This window comes from Saccopteryx bilineata, chromosome X (assembly GCF_036850765.1).
Source record: "Saccopteryx bilineata isolate mSacBil1 chromosome X, mSacBil1_pri_phased_curated, whole genome shotgun sequence".
Taxonomy (NCBI): Eukaryota; Metazoa; Chordata; class Mammalia; order Chiroptera; family Emballonuridae; genus Saccopteryx; species Saccopteryx bilineata.
The window spans coordinates 103,231,270-103,245,286 of record NC_089502.1 but is presented as its reverse complement, the minus strand read 5'-3'; the positions used below and the strand labels follow the sequence as shown (position 1 = coordinate 103,245,286).

The 14,017-nt window shown below is 49.1% G+C and overlaps 1 long non-coding RNA gene across 3 annotated transcripts in view; it reads left to right on the top strand.

Annotated features, from left to right (window-relative positions):
• The window catches only part of LOC136317149 (uncharacterized), a 221,203-nt gene that overhangs the window by 41,331 nt on the left and 165,855 nt on the right, over window positions 1-14,017 (top strand). For all 3 annotated transcript variants that reach the window (XR_010727844.1, XR_010727843.1, XR_010727842.1), the window contains exon 4: window positions 4,087-4,266. This is a non-coding gene — a long non-coding RNA (uncharacterized lncRNA). The remainder of the gene's footprint in view (window positions 1-4,086; window positions 4,267-14,017) is intronic.

Here is a 14,017-nt window from a genome sequence, read left to right as displayed (position 1 = left end):
GCTGAACGCTTTTTTACCAGTCCTCCACGTGGTGTACTCCACACTGAGGTCCTAGTAAGTAGGGTCACCGGGACATATACCAATACAGGCCAACGAAAGGCCATTCAGGGAATCAGAAACACAAGAAATCCAAGATGCTTGGGAACCAGGGCACACAGCTTTTCCTCAAGGTCCGGTCCCCTGCAATAAACTGCAGTTCAGCCCCTGGAAAGAACAAGCTGGCTCCTGCACTGAAGCAATTGGCCAATTCTCCTGGAAATGTGTCCTGGCAGTTTTTTGAAGCACAAAAGGAGGGGGTGGGGGGTGGGGGGGATGGAGCAGTGGTCATGGCTCCACACTGCCACCTATTGACTGCAGGAAATCCGCGCCATTGTCCCTGCTAAGAAAATGCCTGTGTTTCCTTGGGTTGCTAAAACAAATGAAAGAACCAAAAAAACAGAGATGGATGATTTCTCCGCCCATCAACACCAGATGCTCACCAAAGGCAGGGACCAGCCCAAGGGGACCGCTGCCATAGAAAGACCACCACCCCCTCCCGCCCTCGGAACCATAGCCACAGTGTTGTAGTTGGGTCCCTGGTCTAGAAACCCACCCCCAGGGAGTGCACTAGACCTGCACCTGAGCAGGAAGTGAGGGCGCTGCCAGCCTGCTGGCCCCCTCAGCTGATAGTGGTCCCTGGACCCTTTGCAAACTGTCAGCGGAGGGACAGGACCGCTGATGTCCAGGTCCTATGGAACAACCACCCCGGCCCCTGCGGCCACATGCTTGGGACTCTGTGCCTATTCCTTCGTCACCCTAGGCCCTCCCTAGCCCGTGAAGAGGCTGGTGCCTTGGCACAATTGCCTACCTCCTCTCGAGCCTCATTCTTTTTGTAGTTTTTCTGTTTGTTTTTTGTTTTAGATATTATTTATTCATTTTGAGAGGCATGGGTGAGGAGCGGGAAGCATCCACTCCTATAAGTGCCTTGACTGGCAAGCCGAGGGTATCCAACCCGTGACCTTAGTGTTCCAGGTTAACACTTTAGCTAATGCCCCTCCACAGGTGAGTGAGGCTAAGGCCTCATTTTTGGGACATCAGGGTCCAGGAGTGTGACCAGGTCAACCGTGGTGTCGCTCTGACCGCAGGGTCGTTCTCCTCCAGGTAAACCAGGCATCACCTCAAACAGGGTCACGGTCTTGAACTTCAGGAAGCCACATGACCCTCCCTCCCCTTCAGGATGTTGCTCTAGCACTGCCCTCTGTGGACACCTCAGCACTGTTGGACTGAACCAGCTCCCTCCTTCTAATCTGTTGGCTTGAACAACCTTCAACCTCTTAGGGTCTCCAGGGTGGACCCCACAGCTTTCCTCGCTTTCCAGCAGGCCCTCCTTTTCCTTACACAGCCTATTTGGGACTAGGAACTCCCCTTCTTTCCTATTTCTTGACTTTTAATGGATCAGTTGACTTTTCGAGAGACAGAAGGAGAAACAGAGAGAGGTGTAGAGAGACATCGATTTCTTTGCTCCACTCACTGCGGCATTCTTTGGCTGGTTCTTCTATTGTCCCTGACCCTGTGAACGCACCCCCAGCCGTGGCGTATGGAGGAGACGCTTTAACCACCGCAGCTAGCCAGCCGGGGCCTGCACATCCCTTTTGCACACCTGTCTCTCTGTCCTTTCTGCCCCTGTCACACTCCCCCACTACGCCCCTGTATGGGACACAGACCTGCCAGTATGTGTGCGCGGGATCCTTGACGTCAGAAATTTCTAACCTTACTGAATTTCAGTTGTCTTAAACCCGTGACCAGGAGAGAGCATCGCATCCCACCGTCGTCTTCGTCCTAACCTCCACCACTACCTTACACGCTCACAAACATCTTCCGTTCCACTGGAGAACACAGAGGTGTGACTTATCCGAGGTGCACAAGCCCAGTCAATGGTTTTTGCCCTGACGTTCTCTGCTGCCCCTGCGCACGCCAGCTTCTGACTGTGCTCAGCAGCCACGCCCTCATCCATGCCCCCCGCCCTCCCACACCAGCTCGCAGGTACACCAGCACACAAGCTCACATGCCCGCCCCTGCACCCCATCGGTCCCCCGCCTGTGTCAGGGTCCCATGTCTTCCACAAGCTCAGGGACTCTGTTCCTCCATTCACCGTCACTCCTCTGTCCTGACCCCTCACTGAGGAGGAGGGAGAGCTAACCCGATGGGGTTGCTGCTGGAGCCCTACACGGTCAGGACGCTGGGCTCCTAAGGAATTAAGATACAGGTGTTAGAAGAAGAGGGCGGTTTGTTTTTCAGTATGTGATTTATCGTCCCCAAAGTAAGAGAGAGAACGGCCCAGGATGCACGTACCAGAAATGCTTAGGGATCCTGCGGGTGTTGAAAGGATGACAGAGTGTTGGGAGCCAGCAGGGACCTCAGAGGAGACGCTTTCTGTGCAGGAGGGAGGAGCAGCGGTCTGAAGCAGCGCCCTGTCTGCGGGAAGACCCACCCTCCATCCTGCCCGCACTCTTACCTCAGTGACCCATGGAGCTGTGGGGTGAGAGACACAACATCTTCCAAGTCAAAATCCCCAATCGGTGGTGTCAGGGGAGAAGGAGACAGAGTGAACTCAGAAGAGGGGATGGATCAGCCGTTCTGGCAAAGGTGGCTTAAGGGGCAGATGAGTGGTGCGCTGGGAGCCGACAGCAGGCCTGTGATGAGGGCCGTGGGTGCAGGGGGATCGGGTGCGGGGTGGTGTCAAGACCTGTGCAGGTACGTGGGTGTTTGAGTGGGCCAGAGGTTCAGACAAAACCTGTCTGCAAAGAGCTTTCTTGTTTCCAGACCACAGAGGCCCGGGAAGCACTGAGGAGCCAGGAGGACTTTGTCTTGTCTGTGTCCTGGGCTCAGGTGGATTTAAAGCCCCGGTTGACTTAAGGCCTGTTGATGAGGTTGTCCCTCGACCAAGCCTGTCTGGTGGGGAGGAGGCTGCGCTGTGGGGCCCTGAGGATGAGGAAGAGTGAGGCCAAGGCACAGAGCAATAGGAAAGAACTCCCTCACGGTTGGAGAGTCAGGGGCTGCTGAGCTGGGATAGGCACCTAGCCTCAGGTCACCGCCTATGGCTTGGTGGGTCCTCAGTAGCGGAGAGTAAAACCTGACTCAAGTCTTCCAATATTTCCCCGAGGGCCACACGTGTCCGGTCACCATGACATCGCCGGGGGCACATTCTCTGAGGTAAAGGAGCAGGAAAGTGCAGGGAGAAGCAGGAGAGAGCTCCGCCATCCGTACCGGGCCCCAGGCAGGAGCTATGAGAACTGCAGGCCTCTGCGGAGGAACGCCTGTCTTTCCAAAGCTCCTCACCCTGCCCCTGTTTGGGGGAGTTAGGGAGGGTACAGTCAGATGCCAGGCGGCAGAAGATGAGGCAAGGGGACCTGAGATGGAGCGTGACTGTGGAAACGGAAGAACCAGGCCCGTCCGTCCTACAGATGGGCCCCCGGGAGGCACAAGGGTCCGGGCAGCCTCTTTGAGCCTAGATTGTGGTTTGGGTTGGAGAGACTCTAGGGCGTCAGGCACTTCTGTCTCCTGCGCAGGGAGTAGGGCTGTGGGAATGCTGTTCTGAGAGGCAAGAACCACTGGAGGCAGAGCGGATCTATACGCGTTTCCTGAGTCCCGTAGCTCTGTGTAAAGTAGGCCTGTTACAGGGACACAGTGTCTGACAGGTTGGCGGTGGTTTTGCATCATTCCGAGGGTGTCCTCTACGGAAAACACTGGGAATGCCAGGGGCACCGCGTTTCCCAGAGGTGGAGACCTCACTCCTGCCCTGTCTGAGCGTCAGTCACTAGGAGGGTTTGGTCTCAGCTCTTCCCCGGACACGAGGCAGCGCCTGTGTCGGTGCAGGGATGTGTGGGAGACAAGGGCAGGGTCCCCTTGAAGATGAGCTTCTCTGAGGACACAGCGGGCTTGTCAAGAGAGATGGCGAGATGCTCTGGGGCTGTCAGCAAGGACTGTGACTCTCACCCTCGGGCCTCTCAGCGCCCTGGAAGGACACGTAAAGGATTCACTATCAAATAAACGAGGAAAACGCCGACTTCTCCTTGTAAAACTATTGACTCTCTGCATGTTCCCCAGACTTCGTCTCCTGGCTCTGGAAACATTTTCTGAAGCCCAGCTCCGGGACTCGGGCCTGGAAGTGAAGGCCTGTTCTGTTCCTGTTCAAGGAGAAGGAGCCTGCCATCGCCTGTGGGGGCTCGGACGGCCGTGAGGAGTCCCTGCGCGGCCCAGTGACACCCTCCTCAGCTCCTCCACTCCGTGAGTCTCACCAGGCTCTCCTCTTACCGTGAGCCGTGTCAGGGGTCCGTTGATGGGACGCTTACATGCTGTCCTGGATTCAAGAGAGGAGGAAGCAAGGATACCAAGGTCCCCTGTCAGAGACAGAATAGAAATGGGCGGGCAGGGGTTCGTGGGGGACGCTGTTCCCACATGATAGTGATGGCGGCCTTGGGTAGGCCAGTCACAGAGGAACGATAGGCACAGAAGCCTCATCGAAGGGGATTAAGGAGCAAACATGGTGTCGGGAGAACTTGAAAGGTTTTTACTATGAAAACCATCCTTAATGGGCCCGATGCTGCAGAATGACAGGTGGGAAGGGGGTCCGGTCTCCTACACTAGTTGCGGGATGGTCCCGTGTACACAGAGCATCTGGTGTTGGAGGAGACCACGGACACGTGCAGGAGCCAAGTCAGTCCGTGAGCACCGGGTAGGTAGGTGGAAGGCACGGGGACCTGAGCCCAGGGGACGGCTGGCTCCATCAGCACAGGGATGCCCCTGGGCGGCAGAGGCGGGCAGGGCAATAACAGGTCCAGATGCATTTGGGAAGAGTGAGTACCCTCCCTCCCTGCTCCCCTGGTCTGGAGAAATGAGTAGGGCAGGTCGCTGGGACGGAGAGGGCAGCTAGTGAGTGGGGCAGTGGTTTGGGTAGGAAGAGGGGAGTGAGAATCGGTGGGCTTCTGATTCTGGCTTTGAGACCACTCTAGGTAAAGCTTAGATGTGTTGTCATCGATGCTCAGAGCTCAGATTCAGTTAGAGATGTGTCCTGTCCTGGGCAGGGAGACAGTCTGGGCTCCGGTGGGGTGGGGGGCAGAAAGGAGCAAGCGACTGTGTCAGAGGGGGAGTTTATAGTCCTGGAGAAGCTGGGTAAGGACAGGCATGAGGACCGGCCCCCTGGAAACTGAGGCAGCCTGTGGGATCCACACCTGAGGCCTGGAACTTGCAGGCTGCTAATCGGCTAAGCGGAGACTTGAGAGGACACAGGCTGCACGCAGAGCCCAAGAGGCCATGAGAGAGGGAGTCCCCGAGGGGTATATGGCAGGGGGGGGGGTTCCCCGATGTCCAGGCTCGAGCTAGGGCAGCAGGGCCCAGGGCAGGTGGGAATGCGGGACGGTGAGAAATCGCAGAAATCTCCTGAGGAATTCGAGGCTCCCTGATGACCCCATGAGGCTCAAGGGCCTTAAGGTCGCAGGTCCGCCCCCATTCAGTGCTCCAAGAAGCTAGGAGCAGGGCAGAATATGTCCCAGGGGCAGGGCCATGGTGAAAAGGGCATTGGTACGGGGCCGTGGGTGGAGCACCCGGGGCAGTCGGGCCTCGGGACCTGTCCCTCACTGGTCCTTCCTGTCCCTCAGCTCAGTGTGGCCCTGGGATCCGGGACAAAAACAGTCACGGCCGGTGACGTCTGCGGGATCCCGCAGGGTCCTCTACGAACGGGCCCCTCAGAGAGCAGCTGCGGGCCCCGCCCACAACGCCCCGCCCGTCCGGCTTCGCAAGCCTGTCAGGCAAGCGGAAGCCACTGTGTAGCTGCGAGCCCGGGGGCGCGGCTGTGGGAGCGGCCTTGCGGGGACTCTGGGGCGGGTTCTGTGACCGTCCCTGATAGACATGGTCACCAGGAAGAGTCCTTCAGCCACGGGGACTGGGACCTGGCGCGGAATGGCGGCCGAGAACAGCCGGGTTCTGTCCGGTCCGTGTCCATTCGGTTTCTGCGGACGGCAGGGGGCAGTGGGGCCCCGTGTGAGCGCCAGGCCGCCTCTCCCCCCGCCCGTCCTGCTTGAAAAAAGCGCAGCGCGCCGTCTTCCTCAGTCGGAGGCTGCGTTCTGAGTCTGCGCGGGCGGACTCCGCCGCCATCTTGGCTAAGCTACTCCTTCAGCAGCGGCGACCTGAAAACTTGTATCCTGTGGACAGAAACACGTTCCTTTTCAAATGGCCCTTTCTTCCTAGTTTGGCAGCCTGGCTGGGGTCGCTTAGCAGGCAGTGTGTCTGCCTCTCTGAAGGGCATCGTCCTTGCTCTCTCCCCCTTTTGGAGAGGGGGCGGGGCTGACGGGCCTAGAGCAGTGGGTGTCAGGGCAGTCCCTCAGCTCCACTCTGGACAATGGGGGACAGAGGAAGTACAGTACAGTCATCAAACCGCAGTCGCGTAATGGCGTATACGGACCATTAAGAGTAGAAGGTGCCCTTTAAGTATATACTAAGTTTCATTTTGGCACAGGACGTTTTTGAAACTCTTAACACTTTTAGTTCATTCATAAACATCCAAATTTTACTTTAAAATGGAGATTATTCAAAAGGATAATATATCATGACAAGCATCTTCCTCCAAGGAATATGACCTTTGGTTAAACCTAGGAAATTACCTATGTCATTCAACACATGAATTGATTAATGGAAAGGAAGTCCTATGCTCATCTCAACAAATGCACCAGTGTTTGATAGAGTTCAGTATAAATTTAAGATTAATATTCTTATCAAATTTGGATTAGAATAAAACTTTCTTTACTCCACTTCTTATCAAACTTGGATTGGAATAAAACTTCCTTTACTCCAGAGTGAACATGGATAATGCTTAAAATTTCCCATTTCCTATCAGTAACAAGACAAGTTTGATACACTAATCCCAATTCTGTAAACATTGTTTTGGGTGGGTCTGTCCATGGTTGTAAAATGAATAAAAGAAAGAAAAGGCACAATGTTTAAAGCAGAAAATACCTGTTAGCATCAGAAAATGATTTGATTGTACACATGAAACTTAGAAGGATCTACAAATAACCATTTGGAATTAATAAGCATATGTGGCAAGGTTGCTGGACAGAATATCAATGCACAAGTACATCTGCACATAAAAGAGTGTTATACTAACTGTTATGAGTCTCCTTCTCTGACCATCTATCCTCCCTTGAGCCTGTTCTACCTCCTCCTGACCCCAGTTTCCTTCTGGTAATCACTATGCTGTTGTCTGTGTTTATAAGTCTTATTCTTTTTTCACCGTAAACCTTTCACCTTTTTGACTGAAATAACCCCCTTCCCTCTAATGGCTGTCAGGCTGTTTACTGTATCTATGAGTCTGTTTCTATTTTTTTTATGAGATTCCACCTGTAAGTGAAATTGTGTTCATTGATAGAAAGATTATCTTAAAATCTCCATACTACCAAAAACAACCTATAGATTCAACACAATTCCTATCAAGATACCAATGGCGTATTTCACACAAATAGAATAAATATTCCAAAAGTTTATATGGAATCTCAAAACTCCTTGAATAAACACAATAATCTTCAGAAATAAGAACAAAGTTGGAGAAATCACACTACCATATGTCAGAGTACACAACAGGGTCATAGTAATCAAAACAACATGGTCCTGGCATAAAATCAGACATATAGATCATTGGAACAGAGTAGAGAGCTGAAAATCATTATGTTTTAAACTTAAAGTTAACCTTTAACTTTAAAAGTACTTTAAAAGCTAGTCCTAAGGAAAGTGCAAGTGCACACAAGCTTTCCAGTTGCACCAAGTACATGGCCTTGCAACGCCATTTATGTCACGGCCAAGGTGGCAGTGTCAACTCTAGCACAAGACGAAAGATGACGTTTGGTTTCACAACTGGATTCCCTTTTATTAAGACATTTAGGGAAATGATTCTATAAACTGGAAACTTGAGTGACTATTGCTTCTGTCACACTCCGTTGATTAGTGCATTCCCCTTTTATGTGTTCACTTGGAAGACACAGAGAAAGAAACGCTCAATGTTGTACGTGCTTCCTGTGCTGATGTGGCACTTGGAGGTAGAGGTGACTAGTTGTGATACAGAAGGATGTGTTCTCTTCTTCCGAGCACTCTGCTTCGTGTATTACAAATCTCTGGGACGCAGCTACATTCCCACCCCATTCCTGTGTCTAGCCCCTTCCTCTACTGCCTGCCATGGCCCCTGCCCAGGACCCCAAAGAGGACTCTAGATTCGTGTTCTCTGGGCAGTTCCTGGCGTCTACAGGACCCAGATTCCTGAAATAATGCCCCCAGAGTTTCCCTAAGACACTTTATCTACCCCTCCACTCCTCAGCCCAGTATCCGCCCCTGTCCAGGTCACTATGTGACTTCAAGGGCCCCAGCGGTACTGACATCTGAGAGAAGAAAGTGATAACCTCGAGGACCTTTTCCTCCTGGGATGTCACAGATTCTGCAGCCTCACGACACAGATGCTCACTGGCCCTCTCCTCACACTCATCACACTTAAAGTACCCAGAGAGCTGCTCTGTGCACCTACCAGCTGGGTCTCAACTAGCGAGAAGGAATGAAGACAGAAGGAATACCGCTGCCTCTCACCCAATTCTGCTCCCAGAATCTGGACAGCAAGCGCATACCAACGCGCTTGCGCAGCAATGGCCAAGGGCTGAAGCGGGCATGTACCACAATGGGGGTGCCTAGCAACATGCATGCGCCCACAAAGAACGTGCGCTTGCAATGGGCGTGCTCGGTAATGGGCATGTGCAGCTATGGAGACGGACACTAACTTGGTGGTGCAATGGGGCTTGTCAATTTCCCGCCCCTGTTGCCAAGACTTGAAACTACCAGGTTACTTGAGAATGAGAACAGGTGCTTGAAGAGATGGTTTTGGTTTTTTGCTTGTTTGTTTTTAACTCTCACCCAATCTTTCTTATTCCTGAAAGTTTTTGGACATACAGTGCCTGGTTACCTGTTGTATACAGTGTCAGGACGATGACTGTGACAAAAGTTGATAGGAAAGGGTTTAATACCCATTTTTTTTAAATTTTTTTTTTTATTTACTCATTTTTTAGAGAGGAGAGGGAGAGAGAGAGGAGAGACAGAGAGAGAGAAGAGGGGAGGAGCTGGAAGCATCAACTCCCATATGTGCCTTGACCAGGCAAGCCCAGAGTTTTGAACCGGCGACCTCAGCATTTCCAGGTCGACGCTTTATCCACTGCGCCACCACAGGTCAGGCTTAATACCCATTTTTACAGGTGCCTTGATTAATCGCTTCCTTCTCTGCTTATTTTTTCCTCACACTTCCAAGGAAATGGCTTACTTTATAGATTAAACAGACCCGTTTTCTTTACTCTTGGCTTGTCTTACTACACATTTAAGTCTCTGGATTAGTAACTGACCCCCTCATTCCATCCCCCTCCCCCGATTATTCCTGTGGTCATTGAGTCAGTGTATGGTCAGAAATAGTCTTAGATAATGGTCCTAGGATCTAGGCTTAACCCATTATCACATGGAATACAGCCATGGGGACTGTGCTCATCTTATACTTCTCTAACAACAGCAAACAATCTGATTAGCAAACTGTTGTTGTTGCCTATATTGTCAGGAGAGGAACTACCTGGACAGAGCCTTAGTCGGTTCTAAAATGTGGCAGGGAAGAAGAGATATTTATTCAGATTCTGAAGTGTGGTATAAAGGCGTTCTTTCAGTGAGTGGGCAGGGTGAGATTACAATTAGGTAAGAATGCTGATATCATGGTTTAAGTCTGGGAAACAGGGCAAGGGAAGAATTTTATGAGAAACCGTACAAAGGGTCATCAGGTTAAAAAGTGTCATTTGGCCCTTTTTATTCAAGAATTAATGGGTCTTTCAGTAGTTCCTGAAGTGAATAATAAAGTTATTTGCAACTTTTATCTTCTTAGAGAAGAGATTCCTGCATTAGGAAATTTCTCCTGATGAAGCCAGTGGATATAACTCTTCTTAATGTTGGCAATATTCTTTGTTCAATTTCCATGCCATGACTTTTACATAATTTTTCGGTTCGGTGTGGTCAGTAGTATACGTCAGACAAGGAGAGGAAGGGGTTGCTAATCAGGAAGTAGAATTTTGTAATAAATTATGAGATATGGTTGTACTAACTCCTATGGATTTCATGCACTGGTTTTTTTTTTCCTTTCAATTTTTCCTGAATTTATTGAGGTGATACTGGTTACTAAAGTTACTGAGGTATCAAGTGTACAATTCTATGAGGCATCACCTCTATGTTGCACTGTGTGTTCACCACTCAGACTCAGTCTCCTTCTGTCGTCATTCATCTGCCCTTTACCCTCTTCTACCTGCCCCCACCTGCTTTCCCTTTGGTTATCCCCGTTCTATTGTCTCTGTCTCAGGGATTTTCTTTTTCTTTTTTGCTTAATACCTTCACGTTTTCACCCGACCCGCCTGTCTCCCTCTCCCTGACACCCATCAGTCTGTGTACTGTATCTATGAGTCTGTTCCTATTTTCTTTGTTAGATTATTTTATTAGATTTCACATGTAAGTGGAAACATGGTATTTGTCTTTCCCTGGCTTATTTCACTTAGCTTCATATTGTCCAGGTCCATCCATGCTGTCACAAAGGGTAAGGTTTCTACACAGCAGGATGCTCTGCTCAGTGCACTAAGGAGTGACTTCCCTCTCTGACTGGACCCTCTCTGATACAGATTAGGTTCCATGAGTGTCCCGGGAGTATGACTCACAGATGAGATTTGGGAAGTGAATTGTGCCCATAATTGAAATTGCTACAATGGGCAACTGACAGAATCCCCAGACTCACTGGCTCTCTGAGTCTTTGCATGAGGGTCTGTTTATATGTTTCACTCCCGGATATGTCTCAAGTCCCTAGAACAGTGGTTGGCACATTGTAGGCACCAAATAAGTATGTGTCAAATATATGAATATGCTACATAGGACATGCAACCTTCAACTTCAAAATAATAGTTACTTTCTCGTCCCAACATCTACAGTTCTGTACCTACAAAATTTTCCTATTAACAATCCATACCTTTGGTAAATCAACAATCAAGTCAGACAAAGTTCTGTGAATAATTAACAGCCATTTTTGAACTGTGATTGCTTCCCTAGTGCCTAAGAGTCACTGAGGTTTAGAAATAGGAAGTTTTAACAATCCTACATTTTGTGTGCTTTTAGTTTTCATTTCTATGAGAGGTCCCAGTTCTAACCCAGCATCCCTAGGGTTTGTGGGTGAGCACTACCTACCTCTTCCTGGAGTCAAGCTATTTCAAAAGCCCATCTCGGTCCCCACCCCAATCCCGACACAAACTGCCCATTCCTGTTGAATTGGGTTTGGTTGAGCACTAACACTGAATGACCAGGTTTGCACACATAGAGAAGATCTGATGTATTTTCTTTCTTAAACCTGCTATCTCCTTAGATTTGCTGCTAAGCCATAGTGTTCCCAAATGTTTGTACTTGCGGAGGATAATAACAAATATTCACCCAACGGAAAGTTCCAGAAAGATTTTAAGCAATATTAGCAGCAAATTTATATTTAAGATGAAAAGAAAAGAGAAAAGAAAAGAAAGGAAAGGGAAATAAAAGAAATGAACAGAAACGAAAAGAAGGAAAGAAAAAAGAAAAGGAAAGGAAAGGGAAAGAAAGGAAAAGATAAGAAAAAGCTAAAACACTGACCTGCATGACGTAGATAATTTTGTGCAGCTGGATTAAGATCTGCTGAATAGGATCACTGATTTTACAGAATTTCTTCTGGGTACAGCAATCCTTGCAGGTGCTGTGGATGATAAATTATTAGTTAATCAAAACCTTGGTTTTCTCTGTTAAGCGTGAGTATTAGTAGAAAATGGGGTTACATTTTGAACAAAATTGAGCAATGACCCCCATTGTACCAATGAGACAATATATACAGACCTTGTAACACTTCAGTATAATATAGGATACACAATTTATTCCTTTTATTTCTCAGACTTCTACTGTAATGATGTTACTTCTTATAACATGTGAACGTCTGTTTATGTCTTGGAATTTTTGCCTGCAATTACACGTAGGAACTGTGCCATTGAAAAGCTGGGCTCTAGCTAAGTGCAGTAAAAAGATATGATGCTTTTAATTTTTAAAATTATTTAACATATTTAAAATTAATTTAATTAAAACTACTGAATGCAAACACTGAATACAGAATCTTACAAAGGAAAAAGATCCCTCAAAACAAAAAAATTCTAAGTTACATAAATTGGTTCAAATGAAGTATCTTTCAAATCCTTAATTAATTACAAATTATAATTTGCACCTGGATTTCTGACCAGGTCGCAGTAGGACACATGTATAATTGCTCCTCAATTCTCATCATAAAGTCAGACCATTTCCAGTTTTAGACTATGCTAGTATCAACTTATATTTTCTTTATGGGTTTTTCATTGAGTTAATTATAAAAATTCACACAAGAGATAATCCATTTCTAGTTAATCTTCATTTCATAGTTTGTTTCAATGTTTGAAATGTAAATGCTCTATCTTCCCTAGGCATACTGTCTAACTCCTTCTAATTATCCATTACTTGACCATTGAGATGAGGTTTAATAAATAGCCTTAGGGTAAAAACAGGAAGGTAAATTGGAAAGAATTAAGATAGCTCTGAACTAGAAAACAGAGACTGGAGCCTTAGCCTGCAGAGATGGCCAAGTGTACAGATGTCAGATTGTCTGCAGCGGTGGCTTCCTGCAGAAAGAATTCTTAAAGTGGAACTCTCTGTCCAGACCCACACCAAGAACTAGAAACCATGTAATGTGGGCGAGTTCACGTTGCAACAGGAACATTAACTTTCCATTTTCAGAAACTAAGCGGCTTGGGTTTTGATCATGTTTACAAAGGCTACTTTATGTTTTTGATATGTGGACCTAGGTTCAAGGGAATAAATCTCACGGCCTGGCAGAGCATTCTTAGATTTGTGATGACTTTTGTGTGGGATATCACATGGGTGTGACTCTACCTTGCTACAAAAATGTGCTCATCTGTGAGCCTAGATACAAAAACAGAGATCATTGGCTAGAATGTTTGTCTTCTCTAGTACTTACTTATGCAAAGTTACTTAAAATTGTTCTTTCTGAGACCCCTGGATCACTCTTTCTCAACACCAGTAAATTTCTTACTTTATTATTATTATTATTATTTTTTTCATTTTTCTGAAGCTGGAAACAGGGAGAGACAGTCAGACAGACTCCCGTATGCGCCCGACCGGGATCCACCCGGCACGCCCACCAGGGGCGACGCTCTGCCCACCAGGGGGCGATGCTCTGCCCATCCTGGGCGTCACCATGTCGCGACCAGAGCCACTCCAGCGCCTGAGGCAGAGGCCACAGAGCCATCCCCAGCGCCCGGGCCATCTTTGCTCCAATGGAGCCTTGGCTGCGGGAGGGGAAGAGAGAGACAGAGAGGAAAGCGCGGTGGAGGGGTGGAGAAGCAAATGGGCGCTTCTCCTGTGTGCCCTGGCCGGGAATCGAACCCGGGTCCTCTGCACGCTAGGCTGATGCTCTACCGCTGAGCCAACCGGCCAGGGCAATTTCTTACTTTAAAAAATATTTTTTGGCCCTGGCCGGTGGTTAGCTCAGCGGTAGAGCGTCGGACTAGCATGTGGAGGACCCGGGTTCGATTCCCGGCTAGGGCACACAGGAGAAGCGCCCATTTGCTTCTCCACCCCTCCGCCGCGCTTTCCTCTCTGTCTCTCTCTTTCCCTCCCGCAGCCAAGGCTCCATTGGAGCAAAGATGGCCCGGGCGCTGGGGATGGCTCTGTGGCCTCTGCCTCAGGCGCTAGAGTGGCTCTGGTCGCGACATGGCGACGCCCAGGATGGGCAGAGCGTCGCCCCTGGTGGGCGTGCCGGGTTATCCCGGTCAGGCGCATGCGGGAGTCTGTCTGACTGTCTCTGTTTCCAGCTTCAGAAAAATGAAAGAAAAAAAAAATATTTTTTACTGCCAAACACATTTTATGTAGCCAACATAAC